Source organism: Gopherus evgoodei, chromosome 5 (assembly GCF_007399415.2).
Source record: "Gopherus evgoodei ecotype Sinaloan lineage chromosome 5, rGopEvg1_v1.p, whole genome shotgun sequence".
NCBI lineage: Eukaryota > Metazoa > Chordata > Testudines > Testudinidae > Gopherus > Gopherus evgoodei.
In genome coordinates, this window is record NC_044326.1 from 48,280,390 (window position 1) to 48,295,605 (window position 15,216).

Consider the following 15,216-nt stretch of genomic DNA (forward strand, 5'->3'; position numbering starts at 1 on the left):
ATCCCCAAAGATAACTCTCAATTGGCATGCATTTTAGCACCAGATATTTAGCCAATCATAACAATCTCTGCCTTTCTTGAACCATTTACCTGATCGTGTCTTGATGAGCACTCGGGCTGATTAAGGAACAGGACATTAAATGGGATGTATTATTGGGTCATTAATCTATGCCTCAGGTGCATTTTAAACTATTCAAGGTTAAAGGCCAGATTACTTCAATTTCACAAGAGGTGTATTAATGATCCATTAATACATGCCCTACAGTGCTTTAAAACTAGCATAATATAGGTGCCATTTCATTTAAAAAAAATACTGACATATTACACTTTCACTGCATATATGCCTCCCAAAAATAGTTGAGAGATGAAGGCTAGGAGAAAGTACGTGAAAAATATAATAGTTTCAGCTAATTAAAAGGGTTTTCAAAAGTAATTTAAACTGTAATATTTATTAGGGCTGCTATTCAGGGCTTGTCTACATTGCCCCACAGTTCTAATCATGGGAATGTGGATAGCAGTGCGCACCAAAGTCCAGTGCTGAAACTGCATTGTGTGGATGCTGCACATGTGATCTAAAAGGTTCCTAGTCTGCGTTTTGTAATCTCTTCAAACAGGATTACTGTGAGTGAACTCGGAACCTTTTAGTTTGTGCCTCCACCATCCACATGGAGGAGTTACAGCACACTGCTATTCAAATCTTTGTTTAAATAAGAGTTTGTGTTTTTGAACTGTTTCTTTCTCCTTTTCTTACTGGTATGCCCAAACTTTTTTACCTGTGTACCTTAAAATGATGTTGAGACTTGTGTTAGAGAAATCCCAAATTTTACGCTATTTTATGGAATCCCACAATAACTAAAGCTTGCCAAAGTTCTACAATTATGTGGTTAAAGTTAATCTCACGATGACAGTATTTTGTCAAACTAGTATGAAGAAATCTTCCAAGTTCTGGGAAGCCAAATGGAATTTCACATTGGACATCAGCAATAGAAACTTCATTATTACATGACTAAATAGGCACACAAGCACTGTACTAATTCATGGGAATAGTGCTTGCTTGGTTAACATTGTCAGTCTGAGGTTGAAAAAGATGACAAATTCCAGAATGGCATCAGCAGATTAGAGCAGGGCTCTTATGCACTTACACCAAATCTCCTGATGTTGACACTCTAGAAGTCAGTTTATGCTGAAAAGTTAAAAAAATAATTTGTCAGTCATAGGGTGACCAGACAGCAAATGTGAAAAATTGGGATGGGGGTGAGGGGTAATAGGAGCCTATATAAGAACATACCCCAAAATTGGGACTGTCCCTATAAAATCAGGACATCTGGTTACCCTAGTCAATCAAAATGGGACATTCCCCCCTCCCTAACTCCCCACTTCCCCCTCAAAAAACCCAACCCTCCAGCTAGGAGTAAGGATTAATTTTAGTATAGTGCTGAGAGACTTTGCCACATTGAGAAGTAACTTACAACCTAATACTGAGAAGTGATGAACACCCATAACTCCCATTAAAATCCACTGGAGAGGCAGGTGCTCAGTACCACTCAGGATCTCTAACTGTGAGAACTGGGCCTCAGCCATGGATGATTAAAGGGAGTGGTAAATAATGAAGGGGACAATATGCATTTTAATACACTCACCTCTGAAATCAAACTTTTAGGAACAAAGAATGCAGGCCATATTTACAGAATGAGAAACTCTATCCTGGGAAACAATGATTCTGAAAAAAAATTTGGGATCATGCTGGATGATCAGCTGAACATGAGCTCCCAGTGAGACACTGCAGGTAAAAAGGCTAAAGCAATCCTTGGATATATAAACAATATCAGTTAGGAATAGGGAGGTTATACTTGTTATTTGGCACCAGTGCGCTCACCAGTAGAATACTGTATCCAATTCTGGTGCCCGCTCTTCGAGAAGGATGTTGAAAAATTGGAGAGGGTTCAGCGTAGAACAATGAGAATGATTAAAAGATTAAAACCATGCCTTACAGTGATAAACTAAATAGACTGAGCTCCTTGAGTCTATCAAAGAGAAGGTTAAGTAAGAGGTGACTTGGTCACATATAAATGGGCAATGGAAATTTGGTAATAGAGTCTAGCGTAGAAAGGTATGACACAATCTTGACTAGAAATAAAGTGCAAATTTTTAACAGTGAAGGCAATTAATTATGGGAACAATTTGACAAGGCTTATGGTGGATTCTCCATCGCTAGACATTATAAATCAAGATATGCTCTTCAACCACAGCTACTGGATATAAAGCAGGAATTAAAGCAGGAGGTCAGCTTAGATGATCCCAATGGCCCCTTATGGCTTTAAAATCTAAGAAAAAGAAATTAGAATACTTAAAGAGAGGTTAGAAGACATGGAGAACCATTCCTGAAAGAATAATCTTAGACTAAAAAGGGATCAGAGAGAGGTATTAAACAGAAGATGGAAAAGAGTCTGAGGTAAAATGAACACAATATGTTATCTTGTTTAAAATGGCTTCAAGGCAATGATTGAGTGATGGGACTACTGTACCCAACGGTTATACAAATATTAGCTGAATCACCACTGACTTGCCACAGCAAAGGAGGCCATGATACAACTGGATGTATTTTTAAACAGAAGTAATTACCTGTGCAGGCCTCATCACATAATACCTATCTAACCTAGAGACTTCTTCTAGTCACAAGTATGGAGAATGTTAATAACTTGGGAACAGACTGTCATATATAAGGATGGACATTTTATTGTCTGTTCCAAGGGAAGGTGACAACTGGAGCCACTAGAAATGATAATCATGTTTTGTGGAGGGAAAAATGAGATTTTTTTCTAAGAGAAAATCAAAATGGTATTGGTTTTCAAAATCAAAATTGGTTTGTGTTTTCTACCTTCTCTCTTCCCCCCAACCTTTTCCTCAGTGACAAAATTAAAAAGAGAAAGGGGAAAAAACAAAGTATTTCAGTTTTCAAAAACAGACATTTTAAATTTTCATTTTTTTCAGTGGGCAAAAGGCAAAACAGAGAAATTTTCAAAATGAAAATGTTTGATTAAAAAAAATCTGTTTTTGAAAAATTGTAATTAAACATTTCCATTCACTCTAGTGAGGACAAGAAAGCAATGACCAAAATGGATTGTTTGGGTTATAAAGATGCTATCTTATACTATATTAAATATTATAAGTTTCTTTGTTAGCATGGAGGATCAGTTATGATTATCAGATCAGTTATTCAATAGGTTTTTCAAATGATTCAATTAATCACATCAAGGAATAATTCAATAGTGAAAAGTAAGTTTAATTAAATTACTTACATTTACAGGCAATATTGATAATTTCATAAAATTTGCCACCATAGAACATAGGGTAATTTAATTATTTAATAGTTATGTAGTTTAGTACAGCTATTATGTAATTATTTACTGAATTATTTATTTACCATATAAAGTGCATACTAAGTTATTATTTATTCCCAGCATAAGCCTGCTAACTGAATATATGCTAAGGGTCAAAAAATTGTTGCAGAAATACCCAGACTAGTAACGTCACACATGAATATCTACAGAGCACAAACAGTTTGATAGACTTTGAATACACAGGTAGAAGGTATGGGTTCCTGCTCTAAAGATTTTATAAAGCAAGGCAGACAATGTATATTTGAAGGATACAGGAAGTTAGATGATTGACTAGCGATGCTTAGCAAGCCTCTTAAGGTACATCTGCACTGTGATAAAAGACCCACAGCATGGCTGCAGTTGGCCTTTCTCAGCTGTCTTGGGATGGCAAGGCTTGGGCTGTGGGGCTAAAAATTGCAGAGGAACCACCTGTTAGTGCTGCTGTGTGCCTGTGCGTTGCTCCTCTGCTGTTCATGGAGCTCCTGCATTAGCTGCACCAGCGTAGCTTGCAGCTTGTTGATTCAGCAGACCTTGATGTTACTCCTAGAGAAAAACCTCAGGCTCAGTTCAGTGGCAAAGATGCTCGACTAGGTTTATTGTCAACAAAGCATTGTCCTAGAGCACCACAGAAGCTACAGGTACTCTAACACATATATGCCCATGACAATCAACATAACATGACGCTGTCCCCCACGCCAATACAAAAATGACTTCTTTTATACATTGAAACAAACAAGTTACATATTACACTCCAGTTGTTGTTACCATCTTGTACCTCATAGTTCGCATAGTTTCATGCCTTATCCTGTCATCCCATCCTTATCTTTGCTACTTGATTAGCTGGAATGTAGATGTTACTATTCTGACAAGGCCTATTTTGGTTCACTCAGGGAATGCAGAGGAATAAAAAATTGGCCACTTTTGGAGGGGCACTTTCTGTGCCCCTGAAGCGGAGAAGCTGGCTTCCCCCGACCCCTTCCTTGGCAGCCAGAGGAACTGGTTCTCACCTCGCAGCCCCATGGTCAGAGGAGCTGCCATCTCCTGCCTTGGTCCAGGGCCAGAGGAGTTTGCTCTTCCCGCCCCCAGAGGAGTTCTGTGCCCCCTCTGGGGGACCTGTGCCCCTGCTTGCCCTCCCCTCCCAGTGTACACCTCTGGTTCACTGCCTTTGGTTCATAGTGTTAACCATGCCTAGGAGAGGATTGGGGAGGGCTCCAGCAAGGCCTACGCAATCATTAACAACTTTAATTAAATCGGTGAAGACTGGATCCTTTTCTGCTGGATCCTTTCCTTTGTGCTGCCCCCCCTTAGAGTCTATCCTTTTTGGCTCCCTGAGAATGTATTTGTTTCTGTATTTTGTAGATGTGTGATCCATACCAGCCTCTACATTTGAGGAAATTAAATGACAAAAATGACCACATACATCAGTTTATAAGCATATAAAGGAGAAAGTGAATATAAACCCCAGAAGAACTTTAATGCTTCAAGGCTTCAGCTGGCCACCTGCAGAAGTTGGGAGGAGATTCTCTGCCTCCTACAAAAATTTATTCTGTTTTTGGTTTTTTTGGTGGGGGGCAGGGAGCTTGGTTTCTTTCCTATGAAGCACCAGGGATGGCCACGCCTGGAGATGGGACACTGGGTGGGGTAGACCGGGCTCTAAGGTGGCACTGAGCATTCTCTGTCTCAGTTGCTTACCTGGCTGGTTCTTGCTCACATGCTCAGGGTCTAACTGATTGCCTGATGAGAGGTTGGGAAGGAATTTCCCCCCCTAAGTCAGATTGACAGAGACTTTGGTGTGGGGGGGGGGGCAGTCCCCTTGCTCTCTGTGTGGGCGCAGATTGCTGGCCCATATTACCTGGCTATATCTCACTTAATCATTTCCCTGCCATTACAGAGGCCTCAAGCATTGGTGCACCTCAGTCCCTCCTATTCTGTGCCTGTGGCCTGTGTGCCTGTGCCTAGTCTCATCTCATCTCCTATGTGCTGTAATACTTTGGTCTACTTTTGGTTGTTGGGTTTAGTGTGCAGGTGCTGGGTGCTGTTGGTGGCCTGTAATATACAGAAGATCAGAGTAGATTATCCCTTCTGACCCTAAACTCTATGACACTCTATGAATGTAAAACAGAGATTTGTATTTAGGGAAGAAAAGAACAGCATGGTTAATATTTGAAGTGTATTTGTTTCCATTATAATTGTTTTCTCTTTATGTTGTATTTACATGTATATTAAAATAATCAGTAATAAAAGTAATATTTCAAATAGATTCATAATAAAAGTAATAAGTGATTTTCATCCATAGATCTAAGTGCTTTACAAAGGAAGTAAGTACCCTCTTTGTTTTACAGATGGGGGAACTGAGGCACAGAGAGATGAAGTGAATTGCCCACAGTCACTCATCAAGCTGTTGGAAGACGGGGAACAGAACCCATGTCTTCTGAGTCCCAGTCCAGTGCTCTATCCACTATTAATAGAGATATGGTGTTTTACCAAATAATCTGTGACTGTTTCTAGAAGAAACCTTGAACAAACTCCTGGGACTGTTTGCAGGAAAAGCTGTGACATTATTTTGAAAAACACTATTAAGATATTCAAGCTAATGTTTGAAAAATAGGCTGCGTAGTATTTTTGCTTTTCACAACATTCTTAGTGGATCCACAACTGTTTGAATAACACATCCTACATAATCATAATGATCCCACTGAAATTGTATTGGGATCAAGAGACTTGGTAGCATTTTAATGGAAGTTTTCTATACTCTTCCACTGAGGTTATGAGACTTTTAAGGCAGGGCCGCCCGGGGGGGGTGGGGGGGCAAGTGGGGCAATTTGCCCCAGGCCCGGGCCCTGCAGGGGCCCCCATGAGAGTTTTTTGGGGCCCCTGGAGCGGGGTCCTTCACTCTTGCGGGGCCCAGGCCCCTGGAGCTTCTTCAGCAGCAATTCGGTGGCCGGAGGTCCTTTCACTCCGGGACCCGCCACCGAAGTGCCCCGAAGACCCGCGGCGGTGGGTCCTTCCACCATGGGACCTGCCGCTGAACTGACGGGTCTTCGGTGGCAATTCGGCAGCGGGCCCCCTGAATCCTCTGGGCGGCCCTGTTCTAAGATAGTACTGTAATGATTTCTTTACAATAGCATGCACAAACACTGTATACAACATTAGCTAGAGAAGAGCAGCTACAGGAGGTCTGTGTTAATAATCAATGGATTAAGAGTTGCCCAAAGGGAGTGTAAACTACAGAAGATTTGTTCTAATTTTTGGAAAAAAATACATACTCAGGCCTCATACTCCTAAGGGGAGGCACAGCAGCATGGGAATTTTGGAGTAAAATCTCAGCTTCCTACCTGAACTTAAGTAGGGGCAGATGAGCATAGTTGGGCTCAAAGCCTTGTAAAGGAGCTGGACTGCTTTCAAGGGAAAAAAAAAATTTGGTTGTTTGTAAATGAGGACAGGGAACTCTGGAGACACAAGATGCTTTGTATATAATACTTTGTGTTTATATTGCTTGCTTGGAATTTAAACAATGTTACACTTTGTGAACCAAATATGGCTAGAGACTGTTGGTTAGTGTTATTTTGGTTCCACCTGGTGGGGGGAGTGGGGAACCCAAACCTTGTGAATAAACCTAAAACACCAGAAACAGTTTTCACTGATTAATCTGGGACTCCTGGTGAATTTCTGTTTAGCTGAGTGGACCCTGACCTTGTCAAAAATTGGAACGCACAGATAAAATGCAGGTTACAGTGGAAGGAAAAAGAGTCAGTCAAAACTGAATCACTGGTAGGAGAAATATGAACCAAGGATGGCCCATGAGCTGCACATATATAGTTCATGGCTACTTTGTCAGGTAGTCACTAGAAGGAATGTGTCAGGTGGGGTGAAAGCTTCAAGCAAACAAAGTCATATGCGGTGTTCCCCCCTTCCAACCAGAGGAGTAAGAGAGGGTTAATAGGACTATGTAAGGCGTTACATGGACAAGCAATATGGACATGAAAAGAAATGGAACCACATACCAATCAAGAACCAAGTCTTTAACCATTATTGCACAGTAGGGTGCCAAATCAGACACAAGAGAGAACAGAGACTGCAGGAATCTGACCCTCCAGGATCATAATGCAATGGGCCCAGCCTCATCAGAAATGACATAGGTCACAGAGTGTATACTCAAACATATTCCAAATAACAGATTGGCATTGCAATAGGACACACTGTCAACTAAGGCATAAGTTGGTAGCACCATCTATAGTTAAGGATGACCAACACTCTCCATTATAAAAGCTGGTTTTCTGTTACTTTAAACTTTGCCAAATCTTAAATGCTCAGGCTGAAAATTTCCCATACCAGGTGTCTGCTTCAAGCTGAATGTTTTTTTAAGCTTCAGCAAGAATAGTTCACCCATTACTGAGAATGAGTTTAGAGAAAAATATGTTGTGGAAAAAACGGTATGTGATCTTGCAATTACAGACTATATTATAATGCGTACTCACAATTATTGTTATTTATTGCTTGTATTTGTTAGCATTATTTGTTCAAATTAAGGTTGCATGGACACACTTAATTCTGACATTTCCTAACTTTTGAATGCTTAACACACAATCTTTACATTTTTAATGTAGTTCTTGTGTGTATTTATTATTTATATTACAGTAGTACATGTAATTTGCTAGATATCCATACCATTTGATATCCATGCCATTAGGATCACACCAACTGGCCAAAAGTCAATAGCAAAAGTTTGACAGACAATTATGTCAGAGCATCCAGAACATCCACATAGAGCAGACGAAGATATTTGCAGCAAAGGACAAACAACATGTTGGTTGTGTGAATATCCAGAGGCAAAATTGGCAGCAGGAAAAATGTGCTTAGGAATGTTTATTAAAATGATCATTGTTCAATGTAAACTTTGCTAGAGTTGGTTCCAAATGAGAGAGAAGTCAGCCTGAGTTTAAACTTTGCTGGCAATTAAAAGAAGAGGAAGAGGTAAGAAAGCTCAATTTATGGTCCGGTTTGTATCAATTTACCACTTTCAAAACAGGCATATCTGATAAAACTCAGTTATTTTCAGAGAACATGTCATGATCTATTATGTTAAATAGTTCCTGATTATTATCATTTAGGGCTGCAGCAATGCCCCCAAACTGTGCTGTTTCCTAAAACAGTGGCAGACAGAGTACCTGCCCTGAAGATCATGCAATCTAACCAAAATAGATATTGCCTGCTTGTAGGAAAGTCACCGATCATAGGCCAACCATCATAAGTTTAAGAAAGATTGAGTGCGGGAAATCTTTGCTTAAACTTTCTCTGAAAAAAACAAAAAACACATTGTGTTGCAATAATCATCCACAAAATGGTAGAATTTTAAGTATCAAACCACTCTGGACAGACAGGATCCTTCAAGCCATCCCTTTGGGATATCTATATCTATCGATAGATATCTTAGAAACAATCCTCCCTCTTCAGAATGTTCAAAAGCATTTGGTTTACTTGTGACTCATATCCGGGATTACTAGCAATCTGAGATTATAATTGACTGCCTCTGTCCATTGGATAAATCTAGCTGTATAACACAGACAATTTAGTCTGAGAGAAAAGCAATTAAAATAGGGATTAATGACCTTGACTTGATCTGTGTCTGGAGGGAATTAAATGGAAATAGCAGGGAACATGGATTTTATTCTTTCAGACATGGATCATATGCACTCATAGATTACTGATTTGATCCTCCCAAATGCCCCCACATAATGTGACCTCATGTACAAGCAACAAAATGAAAATCTCTGACCATGTCATAATTTGTCATTTGTTTCCATTTCAGGCCTGGAAGACCTAAAGAAAAGAAGGTGTGACAATACTTTCCTCTTCCAAGAACTTTGGTTAGAGAATTACTTTAAAGATATATTTAATCAAAAGAAGCATAGTGACTGTATTATAGGAATCAAACTGTGTTATACCATTGTTGGGGGACTGTTGCACTAAAAGACATTCTCCCAGTATGGTTAACTTTCCTATGTTGGTGGGCCCTTGGGCACAGTAATGAAATCCCAAGGCCATGGTTTTTCAATCTTGAATATTTAAATTTAATTGCCTAAATCCATATTTAGGTACCCAAATAATTAGCCTGATTTTTCAGCGACACTGGAGCTCCCACTGATTTCAATATGTTCTGACACTAATGCATGTTGTGTTCATGGTTGTAACATTTATTTTGCTGTCTCTTGACAAGCCCTCTTCAAAATCAATGACCTCAGCTTAAATAGTTGAGTGTAAAAGCCTGTTGAAGTGATATACTTGGAAGAGGGTACGTGAGAAGGCTGGATTCCTTTGTAGGTTTGAAACTTGCATCTGTACTGCACAAAATCAACACCTATATTCTGCTTGAGCCACCATAATGCCAAGTATCATGCACAGGCCTGGGGATGTGGTTGACTTCTGCACTCTCCTCATTCAAATACTTCTCAGAGACCCACTTCCTCTGTGAGGCCCACATATTAAAATATATAAGGATAAGGAAATATACACAGAGTACATGAAACTTTCTTGTGACCATTCAGCACATTTTTTTCTGTCTTTGTCTCAAATAGTGGTATCTCTTGGGCTGAAAACTGGGACACAACTTCTGTGTAAGATTCAAAGCCCGTGAGTCTCGGTGTTATAAAACATGGCATGCTTGCTGAGTATGTGCCAAAGGGTCAATGTACCACATCAGGAACAGTGATCAAAGGACCACCCTCTATTGCCACCAAAATATTCTGGGCAAAGTGACAGAAAATCAGGACATTACCATGCTCACAAGCTTTGAAGAATGACAGGTCTGTGTGCTGCATCACTGCTGTGGAACTGCGTGCCTTTGTTCACTCCTTACATTACACAAGCCTTCAGTTGCCATGATAGTCAGACACTGATTAGTTAGTTTATGTTTTTTCAATACAGACATAGGAGGGTCACAGAAAAAGGGGGGGAAAAATGGGGCACAATATAGTTTGGGGAGAAATGCTCCTGGGACCAACAAGCAAAAATGCTGTTAATTTTCTGCACCACATGTATAGAGTAGGTAGAGTGCTGATAATTGTATGAGCATGCAGTCACCAAGCATGGCTATCTCTGAACTAACTACCATCAACCAACCCAACAATCATAGACTTCCATGTCAAAATGACTGGCCTCTTGCCATTGTCTACTCCATTTGAACATCAGAAGTTAGTTTAACTTCTGTGCCAGGGAAGATAATGGAGCAGGTAATCAAAGAAATCATCTGCAAACACTTGGAAGGTGGTAAGGTGATAGGGAATAGCCAGCATGGATTTGTAAAGAACAAATCGTGTCAAACTAATCTGATAGCGTTCTTTGATAGGATAACGAGCCTTGTGGATAAGGGAGAAGCGGTGGATGTGATATACCTAGACTTTAGTAAGGCATTTGATACTGTCTCGCATGATATTCTTATAGATAAGCTAGGAAAGTACAATTTAGATGGGGCTACTATAAGGTGGGTGCATAACTGGCTGGATAACCGTACTCAGAGAGTAGTTGTTAATGGCTCCCAATCCTGCTGGAAAGGTATAACAAGTGGGGTTCCGCAGGGGTCTGTTTTGGGACCGGTTCTGTTCAATATCTTCATCAACGATTTAGATGTTGGCATAGAAAATACGCTTATTAAGTTTGCGGACGATACCAAACTGGGAGGGATTGCAACTGTTTTGGAGGACAGGGTCAAAATTCAAAATGATCTGGACAAGTTGGAGAAATGGTCTGAGGTAAACAGGATGAAGTTCAATAAAGATAAATGCAAAGTGCTCCACTTAGGAAGGAACAATCAGTTTCACACATACAGAATGGGAAGAGACTGTCTAGGAAGGAGTATGGCAGAAAGAGATCTAGGGGTCATAGTGGACCACAAGCTTAATATGAGTCAACAGTGTGATACTGTTGCAAAAAAAGCAAACATGATTCTGGGATGCATTAACAGGTGTGTTGTAAACAAGACACGAGAAGTCATTCTTCCGCTTTACTCTGCGCTGGTTAGGCCTCAACTGGAGTATTGTGTCCAGTTCTGGGCACCGCATTTCAAGAAAGATGTGGAGAAATTGGAGAGGGTCCAGAGAAGAGCAACAAGAATGATTAAAGGTCTTGAGAACATGACCTATGAAGGAAGGCTGAAGGAATTGGGTTTGTTTAATTTGGAAAAGAGAAGACTGAGAGGGGACATGATAGCAGTTTTCAGGTATCTAAAAGGGTGTCATCAGGAGGAGGGAGAAAACTTGTTCACCTTAGCCTCCAATGATAGAACAAGAAGCAATGGGCTTAAACTTCAGCAAGGGAGATTTAGGTTGGACATTAGGAAAAAGTTCCTAACTGTCAGGGTAGTTAAACACTGGAATAGATTGCCTAGGGAAGTTGTGGAATCTCCATCGCTGGAGATATTTAAGAGTAGGTTAGATAAATGTCTATCAGGGATGGTCTAGACAGTATTTGGTCCTGCCATGAGGGCAGGGGAGTGGACTCGATGACCTCTCGAGGTCCCTTCCAGTCCTAGAGTCTATCTCAGTTCCTTTGTCCTTTCCCGTCCCTTCTACCAACTAAATTAAGGTAGCTGTTCCCAGTGCATCAGGAGCACTTGCTGCCATGGGCCACCACCTGTAGCATGTATGGCTTTGTAATGGTTCCCAGTCCCCTTCTTTATGGCATCATTTGTGTTGTAGCTCACTGACTGATAGAAGTCCTTCCTGCAGCATTCATAGCAAGCAAGCCAGCTCTCCAAGTGGCTATCTTCACATACTTTGAGACACTGCTCAGACCCATGCAGAAGATAGCGCTCGTCTTGTTTATCACCTTCCCCATGAAGATGTTACACATGACTAAACTCGAGGTTTCTGCATTTCTCCTTCTCTGCATCCTCCCCAGTTTGCTGGAACAGAACTGGTAGAGAACCATTGTGGATTGTATTTGGAAATTTTGCAGGAAAAGTATTGTACACTCCCAACAATGGATTCTTTGAGAGGCCAAGTGCCTGTGGAGCCACGGATGTCTGTTCCATAGATTTTTCCACTTACTATGGCCTAACACAATGAGGTGATGCAAAACTGTGGGATATAAACAGAGTTTGCAACAGCAGCAAGTAATGATTTTACATCTTTCACTAGGAAATTGCATCACTTTTCACAGATAAGGACCTAGACAGTGTCATACAAACTTTCATGTACAGCTTAAACCAATGGCTCTCAACCTTTCCAGACTACTGTATCCCTTTCAGGAGTCTGGTTTGTCTTGTGTACCCCAAGTTTCACTTCACTTAAAAACTACTTGCTTACAAAATCAGACATAAAAATATAAAAGTGTCACAAGTCACTAATACTGACAAATTGCTTATTTTCTCATTTTTACCATATAATTATACAATAAATCAATTGGAATATAAATATTGCACTTACATTTCAGTGTATAGTATATAAAGCAGCACAAACAAGCCATTGTCTCTATGAAATTTTAGATTATACTGACTTTGCTAGTGCTTTTTATGTAGCCTGTTGTAAAACTGGGCAAATATCTAGATGAGTATGCCCTAGAAGACCTCTGCATAGCCCCAGGGAAATGTACCTCTGGTTGAGAACCACTGGCTTAGACTACTGCAGTTATCTCTACCTGATGTTGAGCAACCCTCCACAAAAAAAAAGCTGAAGTTGGAATAGCATATAGTAACACACTTCATATGAAACAAAGGCAGGTGCCAACACATTATACTTGTGCTTCACAAACTTCACTGGTTCCCCTTTCTGTTCAGGGCAGATTTCAAAGTCTGGACTTAATTAATAAAGATCTTAAATGGATTATAATTGACTACCTCTGGACCCTTCTGACCCTGCAAGACAAATATAGTTCATAAGACAATTCAGATTGAAAGTCCAAGCTCAGACTGTTGGGATCTGTGGGCATGGTCTGATAATGCACTTTATGGGGTGTGATTTCTAAAGCACACTAACATGTGCACTAATTGGTCTGTGTAGAACCTGCTGGTGTACATTAAAGGCTCCCTAATGTACTTTAATGTAGTGCTGTTTGAAACAGCACTAAGTTAAAGGGCACCAGCAGGTATGTTAAAGTAATTGTGCACTTTAGAGATCACACCCCGTAGAGCTCATTATTCCATGTAGACAAGCCCTAAGGGGCAGGACAATGACTATGGAACTTCTTGCCAGTAAATGTCAAATTGATCTCAAGTCTGACTGTGTTTATGTCTACACCTTTTAAAGAAAGAATAGCACCTATACACTTTACCAAAAAACCCCACCAACAACAAAATAATATAAAACCTTACAATTTAAAATCACACACTCCTGTTCCCGGGAAAGGGGGAGAGGACATCATTTTCTCTATAGACTCCGACACATCTTAATCTTGGGTATTGGGACTAGGGTGACAGGCATTTTAGAAATACCTAAAGCAGATAGATCTGTAGATTAAATTAAAACAGAATGCATCACTGAGCAAACCTCTAGCATCTTCATGATACAGTTCCAGGCCTTGCATACTGGTGATAGCAATGATGCTCAAAAGAACAATAGGCCATTAGAAATGTTCGCTTTTGCTGAACGACAGGTAATTACAACAATCAGTATGTACACTGACAGAGGCATCACTTCTAAGGTTTAATACTAAATGGAAATTTGAACTAGCAACATCCATATTGCACAGTGAAATGAGACTCAGAATGTAGAAGATGTTTTCATTTTGTTGGTGCAGATTCTGTGCAGCAAACCAGAGATCTCCATACCAAAATATTTTTAACTGGTTGGCCTTCAATCTCTTCAGCTGCTGGGCAGTCTATGGTGCTGCCACTTCATTAATTAAAGCACTCTGCAACTGGATGTGGTAGAATTATTCACTTTTAAAAAATTATTTATTGAGATTCCCTCTAGCCACATGTGTAGGACTGATCTTTTATTCCATTCCTCCTTTGCCTTTTCCCATTAACTCTGGAACATCTGCTTTCCAATTGTACAGTCAGTAACTGGGATGACATGGATGTACAATAACATTAGTTACATCTGATCTGGAAATCCTGTATGTAAAGGTAGAATTTGGTTCTATAGCTTAGATTAATGCTAGCCAGTTTCTTGTCCTACTGTTTGAGGGGATAAGGAAAGGTAAGTATAGTGCCAAGGTTTTGCGTAATAAGGCCCCAAATAGTTTTAAAAAGTTTGACATATATTTATTAAGTGGCTAAAAGAATTGGGATGTGATAGACAGAGACTGTTTTGTGGTCTAGAAGCCAGAAACATTAGCATTATAATTCAGGCTCTGAAAAGTGAATTTCCTATAGTGATGAGCAAATAAATTGACTTGTCTACCTCAGCTTCCCCATACGCAATAACAGTACTTCCCCCAGCCTTCTTACTGTAATGCTAATACATAACGCGTAATCACCAAACTGTTACGAGGGCAGCACCTCACTTAAAGCGAACAAGTTTTAACAAAGGAAAGGATAAGGGAAATCAAAAATGATTTCTATTTTAATTAAATTGCAATATAGTTTTGAGTGTCTAAGTTCATACTGAAATGGAAGTAAAATGTTAACAAATAGCATTCCACTCCTTAAATGCTCAAATGCCTGGTTAAGGAGCTTCAAAAAAACCTTAATTCTATAAAAGCAGCAAAGAGTCCTGTGGCACCTTAAAGACTAACAGACATTTTGGAGCATGAGCTTTCGTGGGTGAATACCCACTTCTTCAGATGCATGTATCCGAAGAAGTGAGTATTCACCCACGAAAGCTCATGCTCCAAAACGTCTGTTAGTCTATAAGGTGCCACAGGACTCTTTGCTGCTTTTACAGATCCAGACTAACACG